We start from the raw sequence: 13,713 nt of genomic DNA, 5'->3' as shown, positions 1-13,713 counted from the left end.
CTGTTCTTGAGTCCAGAAAACAAAGTATGAATTAAAACATGTAAAAGCTTTACCACAGAGAATAAATCCATGTTTGTTGATGATTAAAGTGTGATAAGAAGCAGATTTTGAGTTTTTGTTTGAAATCTTGTAGATCTTGAAGAAATTTGAAGGCGGTGGGAGGAGATGAAAAGGTAGAGAGATAAAAAGTTTTGGATAAGGTTATGAGTGAATGAAGTAAAATATATTTTCGTTTGACCCTATTTTATAGGGTCAGCCTATCTCGCGATAGGGTCAAAACATCTCGAGTTATAAACGATTTTACACTCTCAACCCCCAAACTTTTAACATATTTACAAATTTAAACTCGCAAAACATTTACCCACCGAATCCAAACACTATATATATATATATATATATATATAAGATATATTTTTATCGGGTCAACACTTAACAAACATTGCATAGAGGACCTTGTTAAAAAAACATTAACCAATTTAACTAGATACAAAAATTAAGATAAAATAAGGTTTAAACATGAAATTTAAAAGAATTAAAAACAAAAATAAATATATAAAATAAAATAGAGAAAAATAAGATTAAAAATAAAAAAAAGTTCTAGTAATTTTAATATGTAAACAAAAACAAAAGAAAAACTTAAAAATTAAAATGAAATAAAATTAAAATTTGAAGTAAAGATGAAATTAATATAATATTAATTATGCTAATATTAAGATGTAACATCCTAGATTTTGTAATGTTAAGTTATAATATTAAATAAATATTTCGTTAAGCTGTCGTGTGTTAAATAAATATTTTAGGATTAAATAAAGAAAGTTACGCTTAGTGATTTCGTGTTAATAATTAATAAAGGAAAGATCACGGTCTTAGATGAAACAAGATGGGATTATGGATAAGATGGGCTTAGGGTCCATGAGACTTAGGAGTATAAATACTCCCTTAAACCACCCTAAAACCCTAAACCCTAATTTCTTTCCATCTTATTCTCTACACACTCAAAAACACACATACACCTACACCACATCCGGCCGCGAGCGAGAAAGAGGAGAAACGAGATCGAGCGAACTTTGGTTTTGGTAGATCTTTGCTATATGAGCCACATACAAGATTTAGAGTCCATAAACAAGCTAACCAAGGCCGAAGAACACATAAAGGTAAGCCTTTTTACCTTTAAAGTTTACGTTTTTATAGACGTTTAGTCTTGAAACTTAGAACGGGAGTAAATCGGGTCTAAACGAAACGTAATGTAACGAACTTGATGTTAGAGCGAACCTAATAAACCCATAAACATGTATGGTTCGTTCAAACAAAACATTAGATCTAGTATTGAACGTTTTGAGCTTAAAGGTCCAAACTTTATACGTTTTCGGGCCGAATCTTATCCAAAAATGACTATAGAAATGATTACGGGACTGGTTAACAACATACATGGGGTATACATGTTGAAATATAAATGTTTTGGGTTAAAAATCAAACCCGTAGTTGTTAATGATTAACTTCGCCCGATAAGTTCGCATCGTGTATAAGTTCGCTGCTAGGCAAGTTCGCTGAACACAAAGTTCGCCAAACAAGTTTGCTGCAGCAAGTTCGCCTGTGGATAACTTCGCTACATTCAAGTTCGCCATTGATAAGTTCGCTTAATGTTAAGTTCGCTTAATGAAAAGTTCGCTTAAAATGCTAAGTAAAGGTAATCTAGTACTAGACCACGAATCGGGCTAATGAATGAGTAGGAGAATAAAATAATAACTTCAAATCCTAATGGAAAATGCGTTAGGACAGTTAATGAAAATAAAAAATTTTCCAAGCTGACCTGGCAGCTTAACCCCAGCCAGGGGCTCTGCCCCTTGGACCCTGCTAAGGGCTGCCGCCCCTAGAACCCCGCTGCCAGGGGCGCTGCCATAATTGAACTAGTCGTGCTCAGCTCAAGAAAGGGATTACCATAAACGGTGAACGTAACCGCATTCAGGTGAGATTCTAGCCCCACTTCCTTGTTATGTTTTCGGGGCTGTGTGCATACTCGATGTGATAGTTAATGCACTTACCTTGAGTGGTAAGTGTACGCCTTGTATGATTTATGTATGATGATTGCTTGACGGTGCGTGAACGATCTTCGGATATTGCATGTACCGTCAGGTGGTAGCTAAAGATGTGATTGATATGTATGAGGTATGATAAGATATATGTATGAATATATATGATGTATGCATAATGTATGTATGATATGTTGATGGTACGTGAACGCTCTTCGGAGATTGCACGTATTATCAAGGAAAGTATGTAAGAACAGGTATGGTACAGTTGCATGAAACAAAGGGACAAGACCCTAATAATATCTGTGATGGTAGGGACCAGACCCTAATAATATCTGTGATGGTTGGGACTAGACCTAATAATATCTGTAATGTTAGGGACCAGATCCTTATAATAACTGTGAGGTTATAGGGCGGAAGGCTCTTTAAATAGGATGGATAGTTATGTATGTAGAATGAGTATGATTAACGTACACCCCTTCGGGCACGTGTGCAAGTATGTGACAGATTATGTAATGTATGATTAACTAGAACTCACTCAGCGTAGCTGACTTTTAGTATGCACGCAGGTGGGTAGAATGAGGCAGCTGGCTTGAGCGGGGCACATGGCAGGAGAATAAAAGCCCGGCGTCTGAAGACTCTAGAAGTTTTATGTTTATTTATGTTTAATCTGAAAGACAAGAATGTTTGTTAAGACATGTTTTTGAAGTTATATGTAATGCTTAATGAAAGACTTATATTCCGCGAAAGTTTTTAATTAACTCTGATATTTAGAACTGTGTTTATGAGTAAATCCAACGTCCAATGTGAGGCACCGGTAACGGGGCCTTACATAAGATTAATTAATATACATATTTTGAGAGATGCTTGTTTTAGTGAGAAAGATCTCAACATGGAATCATATTTTTAATAACGTCCTAGATCACATTTCTATTTAGATATTATTATGCCAAGAACCCAGAGTCGATTGTAAAATATAATTGTCCACTTTAAACTTAACAAGTATTTAGATTTTACTGTGATATGTTAAGGTATGAATTAGGCACAACGCTTATGTGGTCCCATGTTAATTAGACATATTACAAACTCCATCATACCTCGGGCATATTTTGTGTTCATCAGTATCACCCCGAATTGACTCTGACCCCCTAGTGATTGATCATAACATTTTTTAGCTTATTTGAGCTTTTTGAAAATTTTCTTTCAAACAAAGTTAAAGCTTGAACCATGGACTTACATTCCATCCGGACTTACAAGCCTTCATATAAAGTGTTTAGGTCTTACTTGTTTGCCCCACGTCATGTAGTTCTAATATATCCATTTTTGTTTGATAAATTATCAACCTTTTAGTTGTTGATTTTGAATATTTTTGAACATTTTGCAGTTTTTCTGCTTTAATAATTATGATTTTTCAATATTTGAATCTAAAGCAAGAAATAATTTGTTGTGACCAATCACTAACTGGCTTGTGTATAACTGACTAATAGCATTCATGCCTTCATCGATATGACTTATATTGGAGTCGGAAACCGCTTCATAAGAGTGTAACCACTAGCATAGGTGGGTATTTATGTTTATATCACTGTGATACTTACTCATTTGTCAAGTCTATCTACACATCAAGCAATGATCTTGTTGGCTTTTGATATACTCTTTTCATGTGCTAGGATCAGTACAGATAACTTCTTATCATATTCCAAAGGTCGGATCACTTTCTCAAAATTTTCTTAATTTTAATTATCCGACTCCCTCTAAGTAGGAGCTCCCTCTAAACGAGAGAATATATATATAAATTTTTTTTCAGGTTTACTTAAAATTATAAAATAAAATATAAAATATTTTTGTGAGTCAAGTGACTATATTTTTCTTAATAAAAATGAAAATTTAAAATATTTTTGGTGAGTTAAACTTAACTCATTTTCTTCCTCTAAAATTGTGATATATTTGGAAAATGTTTACAATTTTCTATACAAGAAAAAAAATAATTTAGAACCGAAGCTAAAATTAGAACAAAATAAAATTATAAATAAAATATAAGAACCTAAAAGTAAAGTAAAATGAAAATAAAAATAAAGGACAAACAAAATTTAAAAATTCAAAACATAAAATTAAATAAAAGAAGATAAGATACAATAAAATGAAAGAGAAAATAAAAATAAAGTAAAAGAGAATAAAATAAAAATAAAAATTAGAATTTAGAAAAATAAAATTAAAATTAAAAAAACTTAATTTTGAACAAAAGAGATAATGCCCATAGACTCAACAAGAAACAAAAATCGGGCACGGTCAAAGGATTTTGTAAACAGGTCTGCAAAGTTGTAATCAGTATGGACCGTTCAATAGTGACAAGTTTCTAGTAATCAGTATTTGAGTGTTGGACCGGGTTTTTGACAATGCAAACTGCTGCTTTATTATCACACTTAATAGGGTGTTAAAGAAATTCAAACCGTAATCCAGCAGCTGATGCTGGATCCATATCACTTGTGAATAGCAAGCAGAGGCAGCATTGTATTCTGCTCGATGGTCACGGTGACTTGTTTCTTGCATTGCAAGGAGATCAACCTATCACCTAGGAACTGACAACCACCTGATGTTGATTTTCTATCTAGATTGCATCCCCATAATCATTGTCGGTGTATGCATGCAACACCACAGGGGAGTCTTTGGGATGGCAAAGACCTAAGCAAGGCTTTCCCTCAAGGTACCGAAAAATACGCTTTACAACAGTTAGGTGGGATTCTTTTTTATAACATTGATATCTGGCACACTGACAGACAAGGTCCGGCCTGCTGGTAGTGAGATACACCAGGGAGCCAATCATGGATCTGTAAAGATGTTGATCAACTGGAGTCCCGATGGATATGGAGCAAGCACAGGTCTGGTAGCAATCGGAGTGAGAAAAGGATAGGAACCTTTGAACCCAAACTTTTGGATGATTTCTCGAACATACTTTTCTTGATAAATTAGAATTCCGTCCTCCTTTTGTTCAACTTGAAGACCCAAAAAGAAAGTCATCTCTCCTAATTAGCTCATATCAAACCGGCTTTACATGACCTCGGAAAACTATCTACACAGCTTATCAGATGTAGATCCAAAGATAATGTCATCAACTTACACTTGGACCAAGATCTGATCGCCCTTTACTTTCTTGATAAATTGTGTTTGATCGAAACTCCTCTTCTATATCCGTTCTTTAGTAAGTGTTCTGTTAGGGTAGCATACCATGCACTAGGTGCTTGGTGCAGGCCATAAAGAGCTTTATCAAGACGATAAACATGGTTTGGACGATTAGGATCCTCAAAACCTGGCGGTTGTTTCACATATATTTTCTCCTTTACTTTTCCATACAATAAAGCGGTCTTCACGTCCATTTCATACACTTTGAAATTCATGTACGAGGCATAGGCTAGAAAAAGGCGAATAGCTTCAAGCCTAGCCACAGGTGCATAAGTTTCATAATAATCAACGCCTTCACGTTGAGAGTAACCTTGCACAACCAATCTTGCTTTGTTTCTTATAATTACCCCCTTATCATCTTTCTTGTTTATGAAAACTCACTTTGTCCCGATAGGTCTCTTGTTCAGTGGCATATTGACCAGTCTTGAAACATGAATCTTCTTGAATTGTAACAGCTCTTTTTGCATAGCCTCAACCCACGAGTTTTCTTTTAGGGCCACTTTGTAGTCCTTAGGCTCAAACTGTGAAATAAAACATGCAAAAAGACATTTGTTAATGGTACCATATTTGCTTCTCATTTGGATGCCGGCAGATGGAGAACCGATGATTTCTCTGTGGGATGACGTCGATGGATCAGTAGCTGAGGAATATCTTCAATTAGGGTGACGGGTTTCTGCTTGAATATTGATAGACAATGTCTCTATAGGATGAAAGATGCGAGGAGCATTTTCAAGAACATCAGTAATTGATAGAACAGAGTCAGGTTGATCAACTCTATTCTCTTGAGCAATTTGTTCTTCCCAAAGATATTCACCAAAGGGAACATCAGTCACATCGATGGGAGTTGATGTAGTGTTGCCAGAGTCACCAGTAGCATTGTCATATGTGGCATGAGCAGCTTGAACAATTTCTTCTTGGGAGAGAGGTGTGGCTATAGATTCTACCATGCTTGGGGCTGCATTATTTTATGCCACATGATCTACATGGTGTTGTTCCGCATTGTCTGCAGACTGAAAGGAGTCATCTGAATTAGTATCAGATGCATCTTTAACAGCAACTAACTCGGTTGCTTCAGCAGTTATAGGAGCGGGATTGTCAACAACTTGATTATTTTCTTGAGTTGGAGGTGGAAATGCAGGTGGTTCAGCTATGTTGAGGCATGGCAGACAGCTCTACCTCAGGCAGACTGTTGATCAATGTTTGCATCAACACAGGTTCTTGTGAAGAAGATGGAACTTGAGTATTAGCAGGTGGTGGAATAGACATGCCACGAAATTGTTTGAATAGGTCATCGTAATAAAACAACCAATCGGGTCCCATGCAAGCATCAGTGACGTTCAGCTCTTGAAATTAAACATTAAAGCATTCCAATATCAGCTTGGTCTTCTTATTGTAGACTCGATAAGCGGTTTTTTAGAGGCGTGCCCAACAAAATAACACTCATCAGTCTTTTCTGCAAACTTGGGATCATGTTGAGCACCAATCCGGAGAAAGGTGCAAGGACATCCAAAAGTCTTGAAGTAGTTGACTTGCGGCTTCGTCTTATATTAGACTTCATAGGGGGTTTTCTTCAAACGTTTGTTAATGCACACACAGAATTGAATGAAGCAAGCTGTGTTGATGGACTCACCCCAAAAGAACAAAGGAAGTTTGGAATCTGGTAACATTGTTCTTGCAGCCTCACTTAGTGTTATGTTTCCGCGTTTAGCAAATTCATTTTGTTGAGGAGTATAAGGTGCACTGAAATGACGTTGTATTCCATTCGAACTGCAAAAATTTTCTACTGTTCTGTTGCAAAAGCAGTTCCATTGTCGCTCCTTATACACTTGACCTTCTTATCCGTATGTCTTTCCACCAAGGTAACGAACTTGATCAGAAATTGGGCGGGAAAAGTTATCAGTAGTCACAAGACAAAGGGCTTTTCGGCCGATTTCCATAGGATGGATAGGACAAAACAAATCCATATGTAACAGTTGAAGAATGGAATCCATGGTGTTCATCGTCTTGGGTTTGTGAGGGAGCTTGTGTTGCTTGCATTTAGAGCATGAAATACACTTTTCAATGCAAGAGAAAGATTTAATAGGCAAGCCCCTCACATGTTCTCCTTTAACCAACTTGTTTAAATTTTTGAAATTCACATAACCAAGATGTCTATGCCATAGATATTAGTCGTTCTCCGAGGCCTTAGATAACAATCATGAAGTGATCTTACTTGAATAAAAGCTATTCATGTCTATTATATAAGCATCATTATGCCTCGGAGTACGCATCAATATCCATTCTTCTGGGACTTTGAAACCTGCTTTGAGAATCATGTTTTCATTTTTAGTGAACAAGGTGGAATACTGTCTGTCACAGATTTGAGAAACATTCAGCAGATTATGATTCAGCTGCTCCACCATATTGACGTCGTCGAATGTGTGAGGCCCCGTTACCTGTACCCTACTTTGAACGTTGGATTTACTCATAAACACATTTCTAAATATCAGAGTTAATAAAAACTTTCGCGGAATAATATAAAAGTCAACCATTCATTACAAAAGTTCATAACTTGTCTTTCAATAACATAACATAAAACATAGAATTTCAAACATCACGACAAATCTCCAGATGCCAGCCTCTTCGGATCCTGCCATGTTTCTTCCTCAAGCCAACTTTCTTAGTCGATTAGCCTGTGTGCATACTAAAAGTCAGCTACGCTGAGTGAGTTCTAGTTAATCATACAACATTCAATACATTCATAACTACGCACTTCCATACGTACTTCATACTTTCATAATTCATTCATAATATACATACTTACCTTCATACTTTGTTATAATTTCTACTTTACATTATTCTATTATGCCTCGGATATTATTAGGGTCCGGACCCTTTTTCTACCTTGGATATTATTAAGGTCCCGTCCATTTTCTGCCTTGGATATTATTAGGGTCCAGTCCCTTTTCTGCCTTGGATATTATTAGGGTCCAGTCCCTTTTCTTCCTTGGATATTATTAGGGTCCAGTCCCTTTTCTACCTCGAGATTATTAAAGGGTTCGGTCCCTTTTCTACCTTGGATATTGTTAGGGTCCAGTCCCTCTTCTACCTTTCTATCTTTTCCATTCATTCATAACATACATACGTGTCAGTCATGGCTCATACATAACATTCATATTCATAATTATAACTTGGAAGTACGTGCAATATCCGAAGATCGTTCACGTACCGACAAGCAATCATTCATACATTATACATAGCATTCATATTCATAACTATAACTTGACAGTACGTGCAATATCCGAAGACCGTTCACGTACCGACAAGCAATCCTTCATACCGTTCACATATATCACATAGGGCATACACTTATCACTTAGGATAAGTGTATTAACAAATCACATCGAGTATGCACACAGCCCCAAAAACATAATAAGGAAAGGGGCTAGAAACTCACCTGAACGCGGTTACGTTCACTGTTAATTATTATTCCTTTCCTTAGCTGTGCTCGACTAACTGTATAACAAGTACACATATTAATCTAACTATCACTACTCACATCACGTTTCTAGTCTAGTTATAAACCTCAACGAACGGGGGTCCGGGGGCAACGCCCCTGGCAGCGAGGTCTAGGGGAGGCAGCCCCTAGCAAGGTCCAAGGGGAAGAGCCCCTGGCTGGGGTCGAGCTAACACATTTTCCATTAGAATTTTAAATATTTTTCTAATTCGCTAACTCATTTGCCCTAACGAATCAAGCCTGATTCGTTAACTAATTTGTTATTTTCCATGGTCTAGTTCGTTAGCTGATTCATTAATCTGGTTCATTACCTCAACATGGTCTGGTTCGTTACTTGGTTCTTAACAAATTGGCCTCATAACGAACTGGTCCTTATAACGAATTGAACCCTATAACGAATGACCCCTCAGTAACGAATTGAACCTTCTACTTCGTTATCTCCTTTAACGAATGACTATAACGAATTGGGGCTAATTCGTTATCTTTTCCCTTAACGAATTGAACACGAACTGAAGCTAGTTCGTTAATCTTTCCTTAGCAAATCAGCTGACGAATTGCCTCTAGTTCGTTAATCCTCCGTTAACGAACTAGGGTTAGGTCAGAGAATTTCAGAACATTCTCTGACATTCCCTTAACCTCGTATATTTTCCAGCGCCGTCGCCGGAAAAACGCGGTTTCGCCGGAAAAACGTGTTTTGACTCGTTTTTCACCGTTTTTCGCCCCGTTCGATCCAGATCTGAGCTAGGGTGATCCCTAAGCTCATATTAGGTTCGGTTTCTAGTCATAACAATCACGAATGAAGTGCATTCGAATCGAATGGTGATTCGGTTAATCTTGAGTTCGATTAGATTACAACCTGTATTCGAATCGAATGGTGATTCAATTCAAATAGGAACTCTATTCGAATGAAGGCTATACTTTGGGAAGGTACAATATGTACTTTCCTGTCACCTTTTCCAAAAGATCTGTATTGATGAATGCCACTTCTTTCACCTTCACCCTTTATGGATCTACACAAACCCCAAAGTTTTCATAAATTCAAACACCATTTTATGAAGATCAAACACCAACCCAAAATTCTTGTACTTTAACCATAAAATTTTGAATCTTTGAAGCTTGAACACACTTTATATGAACTTTTGAACACTTTTCTTGAACTTTTATGAACCCAAACCCACAAAATCTCTTGAAAATCCATTTAACACAAACAAGACCAAAATACAAGGTTGTGACCCAAGATCTACAACTAGTAGAGCCCGAAAGCTCTGATACAAACTGTAGGTCCCTTGACCAGAACTAACAACACAAAAACTAATACTTGTTATCTTGAATCAACCTCTACGCTAGTCGGCGGAAACAACTAGTTAGGACCGAGATCTCGAATCTTGAATGTGTATGTTTATTGTCGTGAGGCTTAAAGAGAAAGGGAGAGTTTGAGAGTTAAGGATAAGATTTTCAAAAAGGTTGTTCTTGTGTATGAGATACACACATAATATATAGTGTGTGTATTCTCATTCACATATTTCATTATAAAAGGCCCAATGGGCTACAAGTAGAAATGGCCTTGACCCAAACATACAAAGATAAATTAAACATAGCATACACAAAATACATTTTGCAAATACGAAAGACTAATCACTAGAAATGTGCCTTACACAATTCCTTGCGATAAATACGAATTACAACAACTTGCATAACAACAAAATAAAAGGCCATTTCCCTCGTCCCAAACGGGTCGAGTTACTCCAGCGGCGTATGATCATACTAATGAGAATGAGGATGAGATACCATAACCATAACTCGAAAATAAACACATAGTCACATTCGCACGTATAACTAATTGAGCAATATCATACAAACGGAAATAATAGAATTGTAGTGAAAACAATAAGTTATTTAAGTTCTGAACACATAACGCCCCCAAAAATATAAAACGGTAAAAAGGGGCATGTGAATTACTCACCTTATCGAGTTGATTAATAAGATAGGTTAAAGTTAAGGTTGAAACAGTCAAACTCCTTGAGATACGTCAACCAAGGTCTCTAGTTGTTAACGACAATATTAATTAATTATAAACAAAAAGACTTATAATGAATTCGGGATTTGATTGGGTTTTAAGTAACAGTTTGTTATTAGATTTTTATTAGTTTAATTATTATTATTATAATGATTTTGTATTTATGTTTGATGAATAACATAGATATTAATGATTGATAGTATAATATTATACATATAAATGTGTGTGTGTGTGTGTATTAATGGGAATTTATTTTGAACCTTTAACATAGTTTGGTTCGTTAAGCGAGTGGGAAGAATATTACTTTAATATTCTTAACATGAAAACAATGAGAACTAGTTTGATGTTATCATTAGGTTTATTATTATAGGTGTTTGTTGTTATTTTTTATTCGTATTTGCTAATTTTCGATTACGAGAAGTTATAAGTATTTGCTGATTTATATTTTGTTGTTATTATTAGATTTTTTTCTTTTGTTGTTATAAGTATTTGCTGGTATTTGGTGTTATTATTTTGTTCTTAATTTTGATTCATTTGTTGTAATATTTAGGTTTTTTTCTTTGTTATTATAAATCATTGTTTATGTATATTGATATTGTAGTTTGTATTGTCTCTTACGTTCTTATTTTCTATAAATTAATATTATTTCCTACGTTCTCATGTTAAGATTAAAATGTACTTAAACCTTCCCCTAGAAACATAATCAAATAGATTTTATTCTTAACATGAAAACAGTGAGAACCAATTTTCTATTATTATTAGGTTTATTATTATAGATGTTTGATGTTACTTTTTGTTCGTATTTGCTAATGATTAATTATGAGACTTTAGAAGAATTTGCTGATTTATATTTTGTTGTTATTATTAGATTTTCTCTTTTATTTTTATAAATATTAGCTGGTATTTGTTGTTATTATTTTGTTCTTAATTTTGATTCTTTTTTTTTTAATTTTTTGGTTTTTATTCTTTGTTATTAAAAATAATTTTTTATGTAGATAGCTATTTTAGTTGTTATTGTTTCTTACGTTCTCATTTTTTTTATTACTTTTGGTTCCTACGTTCTCATGTTAATATTAAGATGTATATGAACATTCCCATACATATATATATATATATATATATATATATATATATATATATATATATATATATATATATATATATATATATATATACAGCGATAGTCAAAATAATACCTATTCTAAAATTTTCGAGCCTGTGAAAAACATTCCACGGTCCGTAAATGCCTGCACCGTTGAAACAGACTGGAAAACTTTTATATACGACTATGAAATTGAAAATTCTAAAAACAGTGAATCTGTTGAAAAACTCTTGGATCTGCCCCCGAATATTATTGAAATTAAAGGGGGGGGGGGGGTGGAGGTTTTCTATGGTAATTTTCTTAACATGTTCTCCAAAGTCTAGTGAAAGCGTACTTGGATGGTGTAACCATATAGAGTATTTGAGCCATTCTTCAATATTTAATGTCTTTAATGGGTTATAATTTGCCTTGAGCAACATTTTTATATGATTACATTTGAGATTGAGTTTGGGTTAGCTTCTCTGCAAATATAGCTTACCTAAAGTTGGAATGTCAATAAAGAAATTTTTGTTATTTGAAGATTGTTTAACAACCTAAGAACCCAATAATAATACAGATATCAGTTTCCAACAAAACATCTAAAGTCATAACAAAACCTATTGACTTAACTATATATTCCCATATTCTTTTATTTGTTTATAGGGAACATCAGTCTAGGCATTGTCTATATATATTTACTCATTTGAGTCTCTTACTCACAACTTGATCAAGTACTTGGAGAGCCATAACAGCTTGCAGTCATCCTACGTACAATGGCTTCTTCCTGCTACATTTACGTTTTTGCCATTGCACTATTTTCCGTCACAACCAATGAGATGTGTCATGCTACGCGCAATTTGCTGCAAGCTATTCCAGCCATACAACAACCACAGATACCCACAATCCTGACACTCCCACAGCCACAGCTACCCACACTCCCACAGCCACAGTTGCCCACCCTCCCACAACCACAAATACCCGCTATCCCAACAATACCAGCACTCCCCACAATCCTTAATATGCCAAAAATATCCATGCCTCCATTGCCTGCTATGCCTACCATCCCAAACCTTCCGGCCACTCTTCCAAGCGTTCCTAATTTCTTCGCTCCTCCACCGCCCAAGAAGTAGACGATGGAAAAAAGCGTCATTTCCAGCAGGACCAGGGGAAAAGATAGTGGCTTTCATTGATTTAGCCATTAGAAGGGTTCTTGATTATGTTATTTTAAATGAATGTTTTGAGTGTTTTATCGTATAAATTTTGTGTTTGTTTCTGTAATTGTTATTTGGTTTGATATATTTTATTTGAAATATACTTTTACTTTTACTTTGAAATTTCTACACTTCATTGTTAAAGCCTAGAACATTGGTATGGTTTAGTGAGATCTCGTTCAGCATTGCTGTGGTATTCGGTGTGGGGGACTATGTCATGCGGGCGACTACTCCTTGCTCTGGAGCACATCCCACTATCTCCGGTATACGTACTGTATTCACCCGGTTGATAAGTTGAATCATAGAAATCAAATTCCTCCAAGTAGGATGGCATCCGCATGTCCATGCGAGGATGAGGGCGTAACCTTGGTATTTCACCAAACTCTGGCTCCTGCTGACTGTAACGGATCTGACTTCCTCTCACTGTTGGTGGAGGAGAAAGAGATCTCCGGGGAGATTCCTCATAATCCAAAGTACGAATGTGAAACCTTTCATTATGTTTCCTGCGTTCATACTCAGCCACTAAACTTTGTTGTTGTGCGTGGAGCCACTCTTCAAGAGTTAACGTTCCTGTAGGTCTAGAGTTACGTTGTTGAGATCTCACCCTATCGGAGTCGCCCGAGTTGTTTTCCAGATCAAATATCAATTGGTTTCGGTGGGTCTCTGACCCCGAAAAATGGACAAATTCCTTTTCTTAGGAA

Source organism: Bidens hawaiensis, unplaced genomic scaffold, assembly GCF_021521415.1.
Source record: "Bidens hawaiensis isolate Kalapana, Puna unplaced genomic scaffold, B.hawaiensis_p1.1 tig00018743_1, whole genome shotgun sequence".
Classification (NCBI taxonomy): Eukaryota; Viridiplantae; Streptophyta; class Magnoliopsida; order Asterales; family Asteraceae; genus Bidens; species Bidens hawaiensis.
This window is presented reverse-complemented; position numbering follows the sequence as displayed.